This window comes from Haplochromis burtoni, unplaced genomic scaffold (assembly GCF_018398535.1).
Source record: "Haplochromis burtoni strain Fernald_Lab_line unplaced genomic scaffold, NCSU_Asbu1 Contig_88, whole genome shotgun sequence".
In the NCBI taxonomy this organism is placed as follows: Eukaryota; Metazoa; Chordata; class Actinopteri; order Cichliformes; family Cichlidae; genus Haplochromis; species Haplochromis burtoni.
This window is the reverse complement of record NW_024582449.1, coordinates 1,264,138-1,285,290: the sequence shown is the minus strand read 5'-3', so window position 1 is coordinate 1,285,290 and position 21,153 is coordinate 1,264,138. Positions and strand designations below refer to the sequence as shown.

Sequence of the window (21,153 nt, the reverse complement as noted above, 5' to 3'; positions counted from 1 at the left end):
CAGTCCTTCTGTCTTAGGAGTGCTGGTTCTGGTCATCAGACAGAGATTTAAGGGCACCTGCCTTGGGGAAGAGGGTTAATGAAAAAAATAAAATGAAGAATGACTTTAACTTAAAAAAAAAAAATAATAAAATTTCCTGCAGGCCTTAGCTGTTGATAGACTTAATGCCCATTGACTGATAAGGAGGAGGCAATCTTTCAGCATGCATTCTCCTGCAGGGATTACTTGGAGAAACATACAATTTGCCATCCAGGAGAATCTGTTGTTCCACACGTCCATCTGTCTCTCAAGTGGCATACACGAGGTGAGCAGTGGCATAAATAAAGGAAAACCTGCCAACCTTACCAGGAGGACAGAACAGCTGTCAGCAACTAGTGGCAAAGCGCCGTGCACGCCGGGTGTTGAAAAGCACAAAGTATATAAGAAGAACTAAAAGTGCTGTTTTCATCCCGTGTGTGGTGCTAGAAAAAAAAAGAGAGAGAATGGAAGAAAAAACGTAGCTTGGCTGGTAGCCAAGTATTGTCTGGCATACATCCAGGATGATGTAATAGTGGGTTAAGTAGTTCAGCAAGCTGCAGGAGTTTAGAGAGAAGCTTTGTTTTTGGGGTGTGTGTGGGTGTGGGTGGGGTGGGGGGAACTTTGCAGCAGGTGAACTATAACAATCACTGACTTCTTCTCCTATTTTTCTTCAAAAACCCAATGAAGCCTGTAGCTATCAACCTATTAGAATGCTTTCTGTCTCACTTTTCCGCCGATGTCTCCCGGTGCCAGGTCCCAGTTTCACTCTTGACTGTTCCTAAATGTTCACAGTCTCAAATCGTAACCTGTTTAGTATGTCTAAGACCTGCTGTCCTTGTCACCATAGCCCCACTGCATAACTGAAACCCATAACTGAAAGGAACAAGCAAAACAAAAACATTGCAAAAACATTACTCGTTACTGTCAATAATGCCATTCAAAAGGCCAACCAGTGCTCTATTCAATCAAACCATCAATCCTCAAAGCAATAAATCAACACACACCTCATAAATTATACACCTTTGCGTCAACCGTGCATTCTCCATAAACGCTAAATGACAAATCTGATTGCTGTGGCATGCAGACCTGGAGAAAATAAAAAGATGCAAGGTGGGGATTATGGGTGTGAAACAACTTCCACCTTCTGTTTTTTGTCCTTAGTAATTTAATTATGGTGTTATAATGCCCACATAATGCATGCAGCTGTCATGAAAGGCGGCTAGTATTGTTTAAAGCAGGGCTACTCCAGATCTGAATTGCACAGTACCAATCAAATGAATCACACATCTGAAATGGAACTGTTTACACAGCAACCAGGAATGCTGATTGCAGGGTGCATTCACAAGAGGAAATTTTACAAGTTCAATGATGTAAGAGATAAAGCATCAAAGATATGAAACAGTTAAATTGTTTTTTGTTGTGTGAAATGTTTATCACTTTATCAGAAACAGCTCGTCACAACACAATATGCTCAATCAAGACAGTGGCAACGGTTAAATGTGTGAGCTGATACAGGCAATACTGAAGTACTGAGACCGGCAAAGTCCTTACCGCTTCACTGAGTACGCGCTCACATCTGGGGAAAAATTAATTAAGCTGAAAATAAAATTGAATTAAACATTTTTCACAGAATGTTAGATGTCTGGCAATCTCGTCTCAAGAAACACGATGCACAGTGCTGACATTTGGTTGCTCCTGCTCATCCTGCTTCCCATTTTTCAATGGCCTAACTCGTTGAAACTCGTGTGACCATGCAACTAGCATAGCTGCTAACCACCCAAACTCTATCAACACCTGTCCCTATGAAAAGTGGTGATTCAAAGACAGTTCTAGTCAGTATGTTACCAAACAGTCAATGTTACCAAGGAAACCGTTAAAAAGGCTGCATAAAAGATTGAATAATAAATAGAATTTAATGTCAGTGGCTAGAGGTGCCAAGTAGCCCAATATGACTTCTTGGTCAGAGCCCGTCAGTATTTAAAGCTATTGAAATTAATGGCGGTGGAGGGAAACATTATCCTTAAGTCCCATGGTCAAATTGAGCACAGAGACCAAAGGGTCTGCCAGTACATATGCAGCTAACCAAGTCTAATGTCCAAATTACATTATGGCACACTCAATCAGCCTGTGGGCTATTACTGGTCACAGGAGAGGACATAGGCACATTTGCGGAGAATGGTTTCATTTATGAAGCAGGTCGTAAAAAGTTGGTTTTGGGGGTGGTGTAGCAGGGTATTAAAAATATCTGAACAGGGGGACATGTCTTTGCTGTAGCAGCACTAACTTAGCCTTTTTAATCTGCATTGAAGTATGTTTACGTTTCAATTATGCTGAATTAATGGGCTTCAGTAGATCAGAGTTGGATGTTATAATTATGAGTCATGTACGATTTAGAGAAAAAAAATTACTGAACAGACTTTTGACAGTTTATGTGTGGACAGAAAGACAGAAAAGATTCAAAAAGCTCCAGAAAGCAAAATGAGAGTCTATCGTACATCTTTGCTGATGTTTGAAATTTTCTTGGCTACAGTAAAAGAATTACTTTGGCGTGTTTTTCCCGGTGATGGAGAGGCTTTACAGCTTTCCTCCAGAGGACCCAATTGGTCGCTTTTACATGCAAATCTCGGAGTGACCTCCAACAATAACAGACACAGTCGAAATTGCCTCTGCTTGCACGTGTGCTTCACTTGAAAAAGATATTTAAGGTCTCAAAAACGAAGTGACGTTCACAGCACGCAGACATTTGAATGCACTTTTCTGTATGGCTTAAATTTAATAATAAAACCAATGCCTTTGTGGTGATTAGCAAGTTACACTAATTATGTACCCAACACACAATGAAGTTTAATTGAGAGGCTCTATAACAATGGCAAAACAAAAGGTATTCACAGGTGGATATTCGTGAACAAAGCTGGGACATCCTCTTACATGAATCAGTTTGAAAGGCTCATTGACCTCAAAAGCCAAAGTTCTATTTCAAATAAGCATGGCATGAGCGGCAGCATTAGTGTCCTGCTTTTAAATTAAAGTCCTTCTTTTTCCTGTTACAGTGAAGAGAGGATTTGCAGCGTATTAAGCCATTTTGCTTCACTGTCATTTAGCAATTACATGTCCGTTGAGGGGAAATGGGACGGAAATCCTCGCTGGGGGAGATGAAAGGCCGGCTCTGCATCAGAGGGACCGAACTGAAACCCATGACTTTTTTTTCCCTCACTCGTTTTTTCTCTCATCCCCTCCTCTTCTCACACTCTCGCCTTTTCTCAAAAGCGTTTGCCATGAACCCTCCACCCCCCTCGGCTCTCTCTGTGGACTGTCAGCAAGTGGCCACCTTTGAGCATGGCACTGAGCTGCTGTGATCTAACAGCTATAAAATGCCAAATAAAACTTATGGACAGCAATTGCCAGAGAGCAGAAGCCTATACACCACAATGGATCATTGTTATGGAATGGGTGATGTCATGACTGTGTTGCTCTCTGAGCTGCTCTTCTTCATTTTCCCCATTTTTCTAAAGAAAAAAGAAATCTCTTCGTTCTATCTCAATGTATCTTTTATGATGTCATGTCTGATGTTCATGAAAGCTCTCCCCAAGTGTGTAACTGTTCAAATCCAAGTTCCACTAAATTGATGTGGTCAAGAAATGGAAACATATTCTAATCACTTTTGTAAAGACTTTTTTCTTTTTGCGAGCTATATGTTAAAACTTATGTTCAGATTATGTGAACAACAACATCTAAAACAGTGTCTCTAAAAGTGGTGAAAAACAAACTAGCTGAGCTAAAAAAATCGACCCTGAATTGAAGTCCCTGTTTGGCAGACTTTCATGCTCGGTGTACGCGCACGCTTTCGTTATGTGGTGAGCAACACTAAAATGCAACACTGGCTTGAAAAATAATAAATAATTGCATCGTTCCCCTCTGGCATCTTCACCGCAGCAAATCATTGCAGTCCTTACTGTCACTGCTCAGTTTGCAAGCTAAGTAATAATTTGATGCATTGGCCTGATATGTTGATGTCTGCATAATAAGTCACTCGTAAAATTACCGGGCAGGTAGTAATTAAGGAGATCAGCCATAAATCGTTCCTCTGAAATTCAAGTTCGAGGCATCTTGTAACAAAGGTAAAAGCGTTTTCTTTTTTTATTTGGTCCTTGCAGTATGCTATAAATTATGTTGGATGAAGTGCATGTTCCAAACGTTGCTGGGTGAAATGTAAAGGTGTTTATTATGCACTGCTCTTACCCGAACAAAGGGCCTTTTACTGTTGCTATCAAAAATATAAATAATTGTAGCTTGAACTTTATGCTCTTGTGTGCAACCAGTTTGTCAAGAACAAATGTGAGCACTCTAGTTTGGTTGACATGTGAATGTCAGTTTTAGGTTCACGCATGCTCACAGCGCAGCTTGGATTACCTAAAACTGTATTCATCTGCAAGTCTGAAAGAAGGGTAAGCATAGATTTTAATGAAAGTATTCACTTTTATTCCGTAGTTAAAAATACTTTTGCAACTATAAAATTTATGTTGGAAAAAAAAAAGCTTTCAACAGTGTGTGTGTCTCTATCAGCATGAGTGTGTTCACTATTTTCTGGGTCCTTCCTACCCTGATCCTGTGTGCCTGTGTGTGGCTGGGGTAACCTAACAACAGCAGATGCAGCATATACAGCCACCATGCCATCCTTAGTGGTCCCCAGCGTTCAACCCACAAGCCCACCAGCAGGACCAGTCGAGCCGTCCACCCTTCAGCCATCCTGCGCTCCGTCACCCTGGCGTCGCATGACATTCTTTCCCACAGGCAGCCACATAGTTCCAGCGTCTCCTCATGCGAGGGGGGCTGGGACCCTGCAACAGGCGGGGGGCACTTCAAAGGCTGGCCGGCCCACAGCTGCAGCCTGTCGCTCCAGCAGCCAGCTCCAGTTTGTAATCATTATTAAAGGCTTGACCTCAGAGGCATCTCTGCCGCTGTTCACACCCCCTTCCCACCCCTGATAACGCTGCACGGGGCTCCTCACAAGGCGACTCCAGTTACCCATCAGTTGAGTGCATTGAAAGGGATGTGGCGCTGGTATTGTTTCTTGCCGTACTGATGGTTGAGGGTTTTTTTTATAGATACATTTGTTTTGGGCACTTGTATTAGATCAATGCAAGCATCACTGGTGACATTGCCCTGCTGGAGTCTTAACATGTCTGATGAGGGTTTATGTGTCATATTAGGACTTTGCACTAAAAAACAGACTCATTTACTTCACACTCAAACGCAACACAGCATATAATGCTTACTTCTCCTTATGATGGCCTCTTATGAGCAATAAGTGAAGCAGCTCAACACAGTTATATTATTTTTTTGTCCAAAATCTTCACAAATGGAACCCTGAGGCTTAACTGTGCACCTGTGGGGATGCATGGCCTACCCAGTCAACTAATATAGCCTCACCTGCCTACCCTCCTGCCCTGGCCACAAAGTGGTTATGAGCTTGTTAGCCCTTGTGTGATGAAGGAGGAATCTGTGCAATTTGCAGGATATACCACGCAGTGCTTAAAATGTCAGACCCTAATTCATTGAGACAGTCAAAGTTGATTCCTGCCTTAAGGAGCTTTATTGTTATTCCCTCCCCCCATTTCAAAACCTTGTTAATTCGTAGTTAGGTTGGTCACAACCAATAAAAAGGTCTTAAGCATGAAGAAAGTCATGGCAAATGAGGGCAACGTTGCACGGCACATAGCCTCATCGCTCAGCAGCTCCAACTGCAACAGCTGTGCGTATAGATTGTAAACAACATAATAAAAAAAAGAGGGAAAAGGAATCACTTGTCTATAGCCGCGATTACATGCGTCATTTGCACTGATAACAATCATCAGAAGTACAATATACGGTGCTCTCATGCTCTGGTAATTCTTCAAATCTACAGCCAGATGTTAATGTGTCAGCAACCGGGATGGCATCCTTTCCTTTTCTCATTAATTCATCATGTACTTTATTGATGTAATGCGCTTGAGTCACTCCAAAACAAGAGCAGCAGCAGGTGTCCAGTAATGGCAGGCGTGCTAACATGAGCGGGAGGAGTTTTTACCAGGTGTGCTGCATTGGTAACAAACACTGAGCATGATAACCCTTTATTAAAGATTCCATAGTGTGTACGGCAGTTGATCTGAAACTATAATCAATCCTTGCAATAAGTCCCTGGTTTTATTGAGGCTTTTTGTCACTGTAAGGAAGGTTTGGGTGTTTTAAAAACTGGCATTCCATATCCAAGTTTATGGCTCTGTTAACAAGCAATAAATCTTCCGTGATATTTTTGTGTCGAGCTGTAGAAATCGTGCAGTTTAATTAGTCGAATCCATAGCAAAGCGTGATGAAAGAGTCTGTTTTGTTTTTGTTTTAAACGATCTTTTACCATCACTTAATTTTAAAACTTTTGAATAATGTCGTTGTTAATGGCAGAAATACGTTATCCTCTGTTTGCCCGTAGTGCTGGGTCGTGTTCGACAAAGCTTTTTTAATGGAATATTGAATGTCAAGTCATCCGTCAGCAGGAGATTAAAGAGGCAAACTTTGTGCTGCAAGTGCTTGAGCTGAAACCACATAAAGGATGGCTCTTATAACTAAAGTCTTAATCCTGACCACCTCTGACCTCCTGGTATATTTAAAAAAAAGAACAAAAAACTGACCTCAGAAAAAACTTTGAGTGGTAAATCTAAATCTATTTTATTTCCTCAAGCAATTATTTCTGCATAATGAGGGGCATAAAACTCGTGAAACGTTTTCTTTGGATGAATTCTAGTACCCTGAGCTACAACCAATTCATTGAGATTGGTCTAAACCTTCCCCTTCTTTCCATGGCTACAGTCATAACAGTGCAGTAACAGATCCCTCGATCCCGTCAAAACATTTAAATGAATCTCGTGGGATAGAATCGTTTTATTAACGGAGATAAAGGATAGGAACTACAAAGAAACATCAAAACAGAAATGAAACATTGAGCTGTGTTTACATTAAACACCGTCGTATCAGTAATCGCATTTATCATTCGATGCAACGTGCCAGGAGACAGCATTTTTATTTTAAGGTTTGTGAATGGGGTGAAGCTTGTCATTGATCTTCCTAGCAGATGAGTAATGTCATGATGCTTGAACAGACAGGCTTTTATAAAAGTCTGTTGAAGTTAAATAAGACAACTGTGAAACAATGGAACCGTCTAATTCATAACACCTTGCGCAGAAATCCCCTATTAGATTTTAGGTCAGCGATTCAGTGTTTGTTTTTATTTTAAGAGTTGGCTCGCTGAAAAAGCCACATGACTGGTACGTCATATTTCAGTTATCACAACAGACGGGGCTGTGATCTGATGCACGCTTCGCTGCCTCGTGTATTTTCTATCGCTATAATAATGAGACAGCGCGCTGGTCTTTTTGACTCAAACTTCTCGTTCGGAACGTGTGTGGGTAAGCGGTGGCGAGTGGAATCATTCCAAAGGCCAAAGGCTGACCGCTCCAAACAGATGGAAAAGCCTGCCATGCTGCCTGCTCTCTTTGTCTGCCTTTCCCCTTTTGTTTTGTTGATTTGTTTATTTTTGGTTTCTATACAATCAAGGGCCCGTTGAGCTCAGAGCGCGGAGAAGCCTAGACATAATACGGCTGTGTCAATAGATGAGTGGGGCAGCATGGGACAGGACCCCCCCCTCAGGCATGCTGCAGGGGGCCTACTCAAGCAGGATGCCAGGAATGGCTCAAGGGTCCCAGCGGCACGAGCCTCCGACACTTAACAAGCGCCTTGCAGTTGTCCCCGGCCTTGACCCTGTCTCGTCTTAAGACACATATAGAGCTTAGGCAACATAGAGCCTCAGGGACATGATCAATTACACTGTCATTCTATAAAAATATCACCAATAGGAATATAATTTTTTTAAATCAGTTTTTCCATTACTTGTTCTCGTGGATGGCTCGACATGTATGGTGACGTGTGGCATTTCTCACCGGTTAACTCAGATGAGAGACGATTGAGACTGAATCAGAAGGTTTGTTCTGGTACAATTGTTTTAACTTGTTAGAAAGAATGATTTGAAATTAGAAAAGATGGCAAAAACGATCTGCTCTTTAACTGCAACCGCAGCGCTGTGATGCAGCTCTTGATACATATTTTGACGCCGCGCCCCTTCGTTTTAATTCTGCCCTTTTCCCCTTGCTGCCCTTCCCTTCGAGAAAGTCTGGGGATTTTCTGACAGCCAGAGCAGTAGATGTCTCACCTCGGGGCTTCCTGTTACAAGACCATAAAAGACTTTGCTTGGTGAGTAACAAGGACACATTCCCTGGCTCATTGCATGTCCTCTGGGAGGCTGTGGATCACGTACAGGAATCAGTGCGCAGGTATGTAGGCTGCAAAGAAAAAAAAAGAAAGAAAGCTTTAGCTGCAATACAGGAGGTCGCATTCAACCCAATCACACAAAGCGCAAAAATGCATTCGACTAATGGCAAGGGGTCCCTTCGATTCTACTGGAGGCAAGGTTAGCAGTTTGCCAGCCCTGTGCATGTTGCGTGACACTGATGAGGGATGACTAATGTTACCATTTTTATTTTAAAATGCTTTAGGAGCTATAAAACATCAAGCTGACTCAAGCCCGAGCCTGACAGTTTTACAATCTTATATTTCAACAGTCAAAAATGAGGAAGATCCACCGCTAATGCTTTATACCTCGTTTTTATGGGTTGCCAAAATCATCACAATGTGTTATTTTTAAAGCTGTAGATGAAAATCAGAAGGTCTAAAAATACTGATGCAAATTAAAAGTCTACAATTCAGCTCAACAGAAGACAGCGTTAAAAAGTGCTAAGCCACACGTGACAGCAGCTGTCTGTGGGATCAGTTGAGATCCTGGACTTGTAGTATTAAGTGCGTTACATGCTTTAAACAAACAATATCAGAAATTGTGTTGAACACAGATTCCCATTAATGCACCGAATCTTTTTCAATATGGATGTCTTTATAATTAAACGCCAACTACACAGCCGCTCCTAAAAGCTCAACCATTAAGAATCAGCACTCCACATACCAGGCGTTAAAGTAGTGGAAATTTGCCAAGTGTGGATTCCATGCAAACTGAGCTGCTCTGTCCTCTATTGGACTGGGAATACACAAAATGCCTCACATGCATTATGTGACACTGAATTGTGCTTTGGAAAACGTGGCTTTTAATGTTTCCCTAATTGGGGAGCATTAATCAATTGTGCTCCATCAGCAGAGGCTAAGAGGGCCTTTAAGCATCTGCCCACCATCCAGTTCTCTGACCCAAGACCAGCTGGCTCGCAACCCACGCTCTGCTGCAAGAAATCACTTTTGACTCCATCCATCAAAGCTACATTAATATTCTGTCTTAAGCAGCCCACTACTTGGACTGCATTCATGGTCTTAATTACCTTAGGCCTTGCCAGAAGAAGGTGACCGCAGAGGGCAGAGCAACTGTATCAGCTCTCCCTTCTTGTCAGTTACTATACATTTATACTCCATCAGGGACCGGTCACTCTTTCAGGCTTGTCTGCTTTGGCTCATACATACTGAGAGTACAAAGGATGCGGGGGTAGGTTGGGTATCACAAATTGGGGACAATGGCAACAACTGCACATCTAATTTAGCTCCTTGTTTATCGCAAGTTTGTAATCAGATCCTCTGCACAATGCAGGGGAGCACAAAGGAATGGTGATCAGGGGGCTATTGTTTTTCAGGCTAATTAGGCCCGGGCCATACCTCTGAATTCTCTGAGGTGTACAACCCCGGGGGTTAAATGTGGCTAAAAGTGGCCCACATCCCTGGTACCATTAAAAAGAGCCTTACAAGTCCATGGTATTTGGAGATGTAATGCATGATGGCCTACTTATCTGCTCATTACATTGCTCATTTCAACATTGTGCAGCACTCTGGGAGCCCAAAAGCCACATAACAGTTGTTTTTGCTCTAATGTTTTCCATTTATCTGTTATGCAGCCCTATATCAAATCGTCTTGGCCACAACTGCCACTCAAGCTAAGCTCAAGAATAACAGGGCCAGCAGGGTGGTGCAAACTGTGATAACACGACACATTTCAGTATTTGTCAGTAATGACATTTAGAATATCGCAGAACAATAATAAGTTTATAAATGTTAAGCTGCTTAGACAGTATATTCAGCTTCCCACACGCTCTCCAATTCAATGCATCTCATTGATTGGTCTCCACTGTTGACTTAAACATTCAGCACTAAGTATGTGAACTCTTACAGGCAGAGAAAGCACAAGTTCCAAAGCAGCCTTGTCGAATCAACCTTTGACCTTAAGGCATTAGCCTCTGACCTGCAACAGGTGGAGACAGTGTCTTTCCAGCCAATCGTACTAAGTGCCGTGGGCTTTCTAGCATCTACTCTCTGCTCTTTGGCCAAATATTATCATTTTGCAGAGGACTACTCAAAAAAAACATGGTGTAGACTACATGTGAGGTCTAAGAGCACATGTTGTTACGGGTGTAAATGCTGTGTCTAGGACTAGTAGAGGCTTTGGCAAGGTGACCGAATGTGAAAACAAACCAAACACCTGTTCTGCACTAACTAACTCGGCACAATACTGGGAATTTTTTTTTCTTTCTTTTTTTTTTCTTAGTGAGGGAGGAGGCAGATAGGGGGATTTTCTCAGGGATAATAACTCATTTAAAGGCAGTCATGCAAAAATATATTGTACATGTAAGTACAGTTACCAGTTTAATCACATCAACTTCAGCCCTTCTTCTTCTGCAAATAAAAAAGTAGATTAACATTGAAACAAATTTCAGTTTTTACACTCCAATCTGTTCAAACTAAGAAGTAACAACAATCCTAAATGTAACATTCAGCAGTTCTGTATACGGTTTAACAATTACTCCTTTCAAAATCTTTGTAGCTTTTCTTCTATCAGACACCCTGCTGTTTTAGAGCTTATGGTTATTAGTAATGGGGCAAGGAGGCACAGAGTGCTCTCTTGGCTGCCTACCAAATGGACAATCTTTGATCTGTAACTGCATGGTTCTTGGGGCCAGGCAGCTTATGAGCCTACTGAGAGGAAGAGGCAGGCCAAGCTTCCCCAATAGGTGTTGGCAATCTCCCTCGGGTCTGTCCTCATCACGGGGAGAATGCACGCAAGTGGCCCTCAGAGACTCTCCCCCAACGCGGCGCTCGGTGGCAAACGAGTTTTAATGGAGAGGTCAGGGAGAGTTCCTGACCAATGGAGCCAGGGGCCAGGTGGCACATCACAGCGGCCCTATGCGCAGCTATCCCCAGAATGCGACACGGTGGCGTCGGCAAGTTTGCCTCTGATCAACAAGGGGAGGGTTGGGCATGATAGCATCGCCAAATGCTGTGGGGACTGTGGTACACTGTGTGCCAGCTCTTTGGTCGGGTCATTGTGTTTTCTTGTCAAACATAAAACTGCCAAGCGAAAACAATTAGATGTGTCACATGCAATCCAGTGGTTGTGACTTTTGTCTGACTGGAAATAAAAAACATTTAAAAGTTTGTTTGGAAGTAAAGAGAGTGCAGTAGCGATTGTTGTAAAGATGGTAAATCTGTTTGATATGTTTTCTTTGGATTTTCTGTTGATTAAATTATTTATTCAGCAGAATATCTGGTGTCAAACTTAACGGGACACTTTTTAAAAAGTTTTTCTGTAAACTCTGTAAGTGTAAGGTAGAAGAAAACTCAGTTTAAATTAAGTGTTCAGGGATGTCAAATTCCTTTTACATCTTTGGCCGGACCGGTGAAACTGCCCTCCTCGTCAGTGAAAAGAAGTTTAATTACACATATAATTGAGATGTCCTAATTTAAAAAAAATATCTAATTTCAACAGTATTTCTCAGTTTTTATACATGATAAAGAAATGTTGCTGTGGTAACTGAAGTAAATGTGTCAGCACAACTCTTTGGGCTTAAAGTTTAAGAAATAAATGTGCAAAATTGCTCAGATTGTCCTGTAATTATACAACAAAGCTTCTGGTAATTCACAGAAAATGTCCTTTTTTTGCTTGTTTGTTTTCTTTAGGTTTTTGTTTGTTTGTTTGTTTTTTTTAACTGCAGAACTATGTAAAAACGTTCTCTTTTACACTTTCCAGTGGGCCAGATTTGACTCTTATCTGGGCTGATTCTGGTCCTTATGTTTGACAGCCCTGTTTTAGATAAAGGTAAAGCAACTTTTGTGGGGAAAAAAAATGTATACTCTGAATATGAGAGTAAAAGATCTCTTGAGTGTTTGAAGCTTAATCAGTTAATCTATAATGACTCTAACTGGCTCAAACAAAATGCCTTCACCTGGAACACTGACACCAGTATTGTATTGGATGCATCAGTGCATTATATCATATCATAATATTCATATGCATCTGGAAGTTTACCACATAGCAGTCGCTGCTTTTCTACGGTCCACCCTTATGTAATATAAGAATTGCAGTTTAGCTTCATGTTTTAGATTTTTTAAAAACATAACAACATTTCTTGCCTGAGGAATTTCTATAAAAGAAACACGCCTTTAGTTGCAGTTTGAACTGCATGGGCAAACGCTTTTAGGAGCGTTGTCTGTAGGCTCTGAATCAAACACTTGTGCATGCTTCTTTGGCTGTTGTCATGATTGTGTTATGCCATCTACTGGCTGCATGTCACTTGGTTTGCAGAACATGCATGCAGAGCTGAAGAAAACTCATGAACACGGATATTAGTCTCTCTATTTTTTTCATCTAAGAAAAAGATGATTACATCAAGAAAAAAAAATGTAATCGGACTCCATTTGAACCAGTACAGACTTCACGTGTCTGTCTTTCAGTTATTTACCTTCCCGTGGCCCTCCGTCTTGCCTTAAGAGAAGGGCCTAATTATGCTGCGTATGGCCCACAAAGTGGCTCTGTCATCCAGTGGCCATTGACGAGAACAAACAGTCCCTTGCCACTCTCAGCTGTTGGGAGATATTAGAATAACATTTTGAAACGCCAGCTGTCTTGCGGTTTTCAGTACACAATCCTCTAAAACCACAAGCCTTGTAGGATAGCAGCACGTCTGTCTGCCTCAAGTCAGGAGATAATACAGAGGGCTTCTTTTGTGTGTACTGTTCAACACAAAGCTTTGGGGATGACAGCGTCCACTTTTAAGTGCACCAGCATAACTCATTAACGACGAGTTAAGAGAACTAATCTATTCTAATTCGGAGCATAAAGGTCTTTGCTCAACACTGCAGAAGAAGCACACACGCTTCTATATTCAGCTATTTCTAATACGCTGTTAATGCTTCATTCACAGCCGATAATTAAAGCATATGTAAATGTGTCGACCAGCTGTATTGAAACCTGCAGGGAGGCGATGTCGTCAAAGATCCTTATTTCTAAAGAGACACACATTGATAAAGTTGCCAAGGTGAAAAGAGTTTTCAGAAAACTGACGAAAATGCCAAAGCTAATCACACTAAGTACAAAAAGAGAGAGAAAGAAAATCCTTGCAGCAGAATAATAACTCACAACTTACTCTTAAATTGAGTGCACCTCATTTGTGCTTTGTCTTTGTCCATGACTTCAGTAAAAACACAACAAACTGTGCTTTCTTTCACATTATGCAATTAAATCTTCAAACGTCAGATGCACTAGAGGGCAGACAAGATACTCTGGAAAATGCAAATGTAAATCTTGTTTTATACATCTGTGTACACATTATTCCCGTGAATTACAGGCTGCACTTTTTTCCCCTGCAAAAAGCACAACAGATTTAGCTCTTCACTCTAGAATAATAATTAGTGGAAAAGACAGCGCTGGGTACACAAACCCTATCTGATTTGCATTGAGTAAACATTTGTAATTTGTGTAAACAGATGTGCAGCCTAGTTTTTACACCTGCACCCTTTAATTAGAAATTCACTCCTCCCTAACAGCTAATTCTGTTATTTGTCTATTTTAAGGTGTCTTGTGCGTGCATGTGTCTCCTTGTGTGTGTGTGTGTAAAGAAATTATCCTAGGGTCGTAAACTAAAACTAGGCTGTTGTCCTTTAATAAACATATACAGACATCACCGTTATTTTCAGTTGTGAGAACACGGATGAGGTGTATCCATGAGTGCAACTGCTTAAATGCATTTACTGCAATTTTCAGTACAATAGCAGTATAAATATATAATACTATTATAGAAATGTGCCTTAAAAATTACAGTTGTGTACCATGAAATAGTCCTGGTTATACATTTTCATAAAAAGGTCGATTAAATATATCAATAGATGTGCAGAAACCACTAAAATAAAGAAACTCTTTAATACAAGGGGTGTTCAAGTGAGCTACCACCATGCACTGCGGTTATGAGAACCTCAATGTGAGATCATCAGCTATAGAAAAAAGTGCACGAAAACTCTTGGCCTTCACATTAGATCTGTGTAAAGAGGGTTCTCTCGCGACTGTAACACAATAAAATGTCTGACCTTGATCATCTCTTCAGCGGCGCTTTAAACTCGGAGATCAAATGCAAGCAGCACAGACAGACACTTGCGTCCCTCCACTAAAGCTGACAGGTGCTGAAATATGATAAAGGAAAACACTTAAGAAATAAGGAGTACCATCTAAAGCCTTTCATTTACCTCAATAGGGCAACCGATGGTTGAAAATAAAATCCAATGCCATGTTCAAGTGCCTTCATAAGTGATATTGATAACAATCTTTTAAAAATGAATAAATAAATAAAAAAATAAACTGTGTTAAAAAAAGTTACATTTTTTGGATTTTTTTAACCTTCATAATTTAACCTTGAATTTTAAGTTCTATAGTGATACAGTGTGAAACAATGTGACTCAGTGGCTAAGTGGAAAAAAATAGGGGCAGTCTTACCTGAAAAAAGACAAGAAAAAAAACACACAGCCTTTACTCAACAGTACTAAACAGGAAGGACTATGTACATCGTTACTGTACAGGCCCCCGCAGTAACTGATCAAATCCATAAAATATCCTGCTTCCTCCCCTCTATCATTCATCCCGAACTCATCTGGATGATAATGTGGTCTTCCTCTCTTGTCCCAACAGATGGCGCTAGTGCTGCACTGCTGAGCTTCTTCCTTCTTCCCCGAGAGACAAAGTGAGCCTTCAGTTTCTGCATATGTTTATATACGTATAGATGTCAGATGTGTGGGTACAACCCTCCCCCCACAACATCTGTGTTAATTTGCTCAGAATGTAACATCTTGTCTTTTCATTCCTTGAATGCAATCCTCACATAAGTTTTCAAATCTACTGTACATTAGCAGCACTGCCACATCACCGGCTTTAAGCCGATTATTGTGGAAGGCATCCTGAAAAGTGTAAACAGTCTGTTTATAACCATCTTCAAGGTGCTGCATTTAGATGGAGCCAGAGCAGATGATGATGTAGATGCTGAGCTGATGAAAAGAAATGATGAGAAATTTGATGTGTTAAGCTTTGTTTCTTTACTTTACCTGGCAATATGTCTGTGATTTGTTTTCATCATGACATTTATGCTGTTCTTTTTTTCTCCTTTCCACATCCTGCACTTACTCATGGTCTGTCAGACACTAAGAAAATGTACACAAAGACCAGAAACACACTGACACGAGCTCACATAAATAAAATTCCCCACCACACAGACATGCACGTGCGTCACCTGAAAAAGGGCACACATGAAAAAGACTCTTAATAACTCAATTCAGTGGTGTATTCACTGAACCGCGCAAAGACGCATTCGAGTAAGGCGCACACACAAACACTTGATGATAAAATCTGATTGTGATTCTCGCGCTGCTTCATATTCTGGCAGTCCTGACAGCTGGGTATTGCTCAGGCCAGAATAATCCAGTCAAATGTGACACACAACATCATTTGAATGTTGAACAGCTACACCTCCCCCATTATAGTGTAGATTCTCCTCCTTGGACGACAACGAGAACTTTCCTGCATGTGAGAAAGGTATAATCGCTTTTTTTTAAAGAAAAAAATTAACTTAAAGCTACCCGTTGTGAGCCGCCTCATTTCGTGTTGAGCATAGCCGCTAAGAGCAATTTTTCACAAGTATAAACCCATTTCTCGCCTTGTCCTTATTCAATATCTTACACTGGAGCAGAGACATCATAATAAATCCCCGGAGTGTGGGTGTAATCGAGCTCCCCCTCTTTTAAAGTGTATTATCGTCCACGTAACACATCAGTGAGCCAAAATATGGCGACATTTCAAAAAACAATGATGATAACGTACGTGGGCTTTAGGATAGTGCGCGGCTCTTCTCCCCGTTTTGCACTTTGATTACAATGAGAAAATTTTCTGTCAACGTTCATCCTCCTTTTCCTTTAAACAAAGCAAGTGTTGCTACCTGATGCTGTACCACACACGATTTCTGGTGTAAGCATGACCTTGTTTCTTCTTTTCAGTGCTTCCTCTTTTGTTATGCATGTGTGATCTGCGTTCAGATGAGTGGGTCTTGTTTTCTTTCACCGTACCTACATTTAGGTGCCCACTATAATGTGATTGTGGCTGCTGGCAATTTAAGAAGACTGAGAAATCGACGTTGCAGCTATATATTACTGCTAGTTTAGAGAACTGCATCCGATACAAAAAAAGGAGATTCGAGCACAAGTGTAGTTGGAAAAAAGTAGCTTATGACAGCTGATGTGTCTGTACTATGCATAGTTTTATATAACAGAAACAAAAACGCCAAAGAAGCTTTGTGACAACCCCACAAAGACTAGCTTCGGTGATTTTCCCTACATATTAGCACTGATGCAAAATGTGACACTCTTTGTCTCGCAACATTTGCTTGTATAGCAAAAGGACAAAGCCTTCAGAACGTGGCTGAAAAGATTTGTTGTCTGCATTTTTCAATTACCTCTCGCTTGATGCAAAGCCCCAACTTCAAAACAGTGTGCCAGTCCAAGGATGGAAAGAAGAAGTCATTGGAGGTAGGGAGGAAAAAAAAGATTCATCCTGTTAAAGCAAATAAGACAAGACGTGCTTCATACATTTGTGACATTCCTGAGTTTACCAAAGTGAATGCCAAGGCTCTCTCTTGAATGCAGTTTGGATGTGTGTGCCGAGTGGCTGTTGTGTCCTTGTACTAGCAAGTAATAGCACTAATGATAAAAGTTTAACCCAGTTTCCTAAATGAGTTCAAAAGCAAAACTCCCTGTTGTACTTCCCTACTTGCAAGTAGCATATACAGTATGCAGTAATTAATGCAAGAGCATTGGAGGCAAAAACACTCTCGGCTGGTCTATTTTGCATCTATAGCCTCGATGGAAACAGATACTAAATGTGTCCTTGGAGTGCAGGGATACGGTTTGCAGAAGCTACTGATGTTAGCCATTGATATGCACAACACTGTTTTTTTTTCTTTTTGTCTTCCCACACCGGAGACCTCGACTTCTGCTTTTAAAATGAACCGCCCACCTCAATCAATGAGTTAATTAACATATTCCAGGCTCGCTCCGAGTAGTGTTGACGAAACTTAACACCAATCTGCGGCTCCAGTCAGTTACCCAGTGGAATGAAGACAGTTCCCAAGGTCGTACTAATCAGACAGCTGATTAAAATTATATTCTGCCTAAAGGGCTCCATAGAAGCAACAGTAGAGACTGTCCACCACAGATGAGCGTTTAAAGAGAGAAAAGATGCTGCGTTTTCACCCCGATGCTCTTATCATGTTTGTCAAACTAAGCTGCTCTGGGGCACGCGATTCTCTCAAAATGTCATAGCGTAAATCGTGCACAGCTTTGTTTAGTTTGCAATAAAATGTGCGTGGTCTTAGTCTTACTCCTCCGAGTATGTAGTGCAGACTTATTCTTTTTCAGTAGGGCTTGCAGAAATTGTTACATTATAAGCTGTTTGCAGGAGAGAAGTCAAGGGAATGAGTTACCAATCACGCTTTGAAGTGCTTCTCAGCCTCTTCTTTCTTGCCCGTCATGCTGCCCTCTGTCAGACTGAATTGCTCTTTTCTCTTAATAACCTCACTGACGAATTCTTTCTCTACCTCGCGCTCTCTCTGTTTTTAATCTCTTTCTTGCTCTCTATTCCTCTGTCACTAATGCTTACGCTTTAGGAGGGTTTTCTTTGCATCATCTGACAACCCTCTCAGTGTTCGAGTGTAATAGAGGTATGGGAAACTCATAGGCTTACACTTGCCCTGACAAGCATTCAGATCAAACATTTAACTGATGAAATGTTCTCTTTCGTGAGGGGTTTTCTTAGCCTAAGGGAAGGTAGGTGTTAGGGTCAGGGTTTGGGTTAGATGGGCCAGTTTTCATTTGGATCTTTACTTTTTTGGTTTCTGTGCAGTTTTTAAGCAACTTCCTTTGTATTTTCATCATGCTGTGACACGTCTTCAAAATTCTGCGGGAGCGGTTGGTTTCCAAGTCTAAAAAAGGTGTTGCTAAACATCTTGAAAAGCTATTTGTCTTGTTTGTACAGATGATCTTTTTAGGCTGCTGTGACAACTGACGGCTCATTTCTGAGTGGAAGAGCTTCAAATCAGTGAGTGAAACGTCAACAATTAAGGTACGCGAAGACTGCTTGGGATCATTCACTCTGAACCAAACTTCAGATCTACTCTTGTATGCCTTCGCTGAAATTTACTGACATTTATAGAAGAACAGATGTGCTGTTGCTCGTGGATATGAGAAACAAAGACTTCACTGAGAGCAAGTGTGACCAAACAACACATGTGTGATTAAATTAAGAAACCAGGTACACGGCATAAAATTTACACCTGTTGACATTCCTGCCTGCAAGGGTATTTACTGCATCTTTTAATGACTATGTAATTCCTCAGTATTGGGTCACACCACATCCAGCTTCGAGCGTCACCTTGAGTTTATCTCCAGTCCACAAAACCATAAGGTTTGACTGACTGTATCACACTCAGTTTTTATACAAGTTTGGTGCTTTCCTCAGATTTAGAAACACCAGCCAGAGTACTTGAAGCCAACTTTGCAGTCTTGTCTCCAACAGTATGTGTCTCCACCACAAAGACAGACTGAGAGGGTGAAACATGTACCATCCACATATTGCAGCTAGTAATTAGTGGTAACCTTATGCAATAAGCCCATCTACATTGTCAGTTAGCTATCATTCGTTTGGATTAAACAGATATTCCAGTGAGCTAGTACGAGTATATCTTGTTGTTTCTGAAGATGTTCTGAAATCTCCGAAACGCCTGGAAATTATGTAGCAGGTGTTTGCAACTTCCTGCAAAATTTAAAATCCATCTGATATTGGTGCCCCTTGAACTCTGAATAAAACTATGTAATTTACTTCTAAAAACACAGAACTTTCCAGAAGTAGAAGCATAAATGTTTAAATTGGAACACAATTTTGTTGTGGCTTAATTTTAAATGTAAAAAGTTGCCGCTGAGATCTTATGGCAGCTTTATAATAATAACTTAGAAATTAGTGCGGCAGAATTTTAGGGAAGTTTTATGAGTTGCCCCAGGAATGTGGACTGGGTGATGTTTCATTTTCATGTTATCAAGAAGGTATGCGGTGAGAAGCAAATCCTCTGGGCCATGTCATAAAAATGCCAAGGCTGAAAACTCTCAGCAAGTACAAAAAAAAAAACCTTTGTTCTTTATAATGTCATCCAATGCCACAGGGTTTCAGCAAATAGCTTACCTTACTTTTATTAAACCTTCAATCTCATGTTTTTTTTGTCTGTCTGTTTGTGCAACACAAACATAAGTTAGTTCATAAGCTGCATTACTTGCCACAAAACAGTGAAGTAAAAATCTACCTGTGATATGTTGATGAATGAAGTTATCGGGTACTCTGGTCCCAGCAAAGAACAGTAGAGCTAGTTTCTTTTGTATGATTTCTAAACATCCCCTGTCCTCGTTTGGATTTTCATGGACTCCCCAACAGGCTCACCTCAACCTTGAGTTCCAGCCAGTGTGTCAGGAAATGTGTGTCTCACAGTTGTTGGAGATTGGAGAAAATATTTTTTGTAGTAAAAAGGTCAAGTAAGACCATTCTGTGAGGAAACTATCCTAAAACTTTTTTTTAATACTAGCTGGGTTTTCCCCCTCTTCCCTCTTTCATGCCTTTACAAACATCACCGTCCCACTGGATGGTTAACACTTAAATACACAAGAAATAGCTTATTGCAAATCAAGGGTGTTCTTTAATTATTCAAGCGTATAAAGTTGGAATAAGACATCATCTGCAGTCACTGTTTCTTTTTTTTATGAGGACAACAACACAGTAGTAATCCAAAGACAACGATAACTGACGTACATTTTTCTAAACTGTCACATAGAACACAAAACATGTCTGGATCTTATAACCACGCAATCACTTACAACCAGATTCCCATGACATCACCTCTTATTTTGAAATGTATGAGCATTTCATAATGGGGACAAATTGCTGGAGTTTATCGTATTCTGCTTGTTGTAGGACATCAACTCCTTAGCTGTTTGTGGCTTTATTTTCCATATTTTTTCATTGCACATTGCTCCAAATGTTTCCATTAGTTAAACATTCAGACTAAAGACATTCCAGTACCTTAGTTTTTTACTATAGAGTCAAGCTGTTAGTATGTAACATGTGCACAATGTGCTTTAACATTTGGAGCTAGGTCTTTATCTTAATTTTATATGTTTTAATTTTTACTTATTTATCTATTTTGTTGCATGACACAACTTCTCTGGTGTTCCATTGCCTCGTTCTTTTTTAGATGTAAAATACATTTTTTAATTAATCATCCATTTATTTACTTTCTTATTGGAACATACGCTTTAGAAATGTTTCTTTAAAAAGTGTTTTTTTTTCTTTAAAGAAAGTTGTAAAAGCTTTTGATTTTTCATCTTTTTCTGGGTTCCAGTTTTTCAGCTGAATGTAAGATGTGGTAACAGACTGATGTTTTTTTTTCTCTTCTTTTTCAGCTTTTTAAAGTTGCCAGTGTCTAAGCTTTTATTGAAAATGCAGGCGGTGTATGATAACAGCCATTCCTTATGTACAAGGTACCTTGTACCTTACTGCATATGCACAGCAATTTTGGTTATCCATATCCAGACTGTATTTTATCCATGGAGACACTACTTACATGCTGCCAGAAGAATGCTGCTCATATAACAACTTCTGACTCGATTAATGCATGAAAGAACATGCATGTTAGGCTGGACATAACCTATACATAT

At 40.5% G+C, this 21,153-nt stretch overlaps 1 long non-coding RNA gene across 1 annotated transcript; it reads left to right on the top strand.

Annotated features, from left to right (window-relative positions):
* The first annotated feature begins 8,252 nt into the window (after nt 1-8,252).
* On the top strand, nt 8,253-20,711 carry LOC121814820. The gene is made up of 3 exons (XR_006054592.1): nt 8,253-8,298; nt 15,044-15,095; nt 18,431-20,711. It is a non-coding gene; the product is annotated as an uncharacterized LOC121814820 (long non-coding RNA).
* The last annotated feature ends 442 nt before the right edge of the window (nt 20,712-21,153 follow it).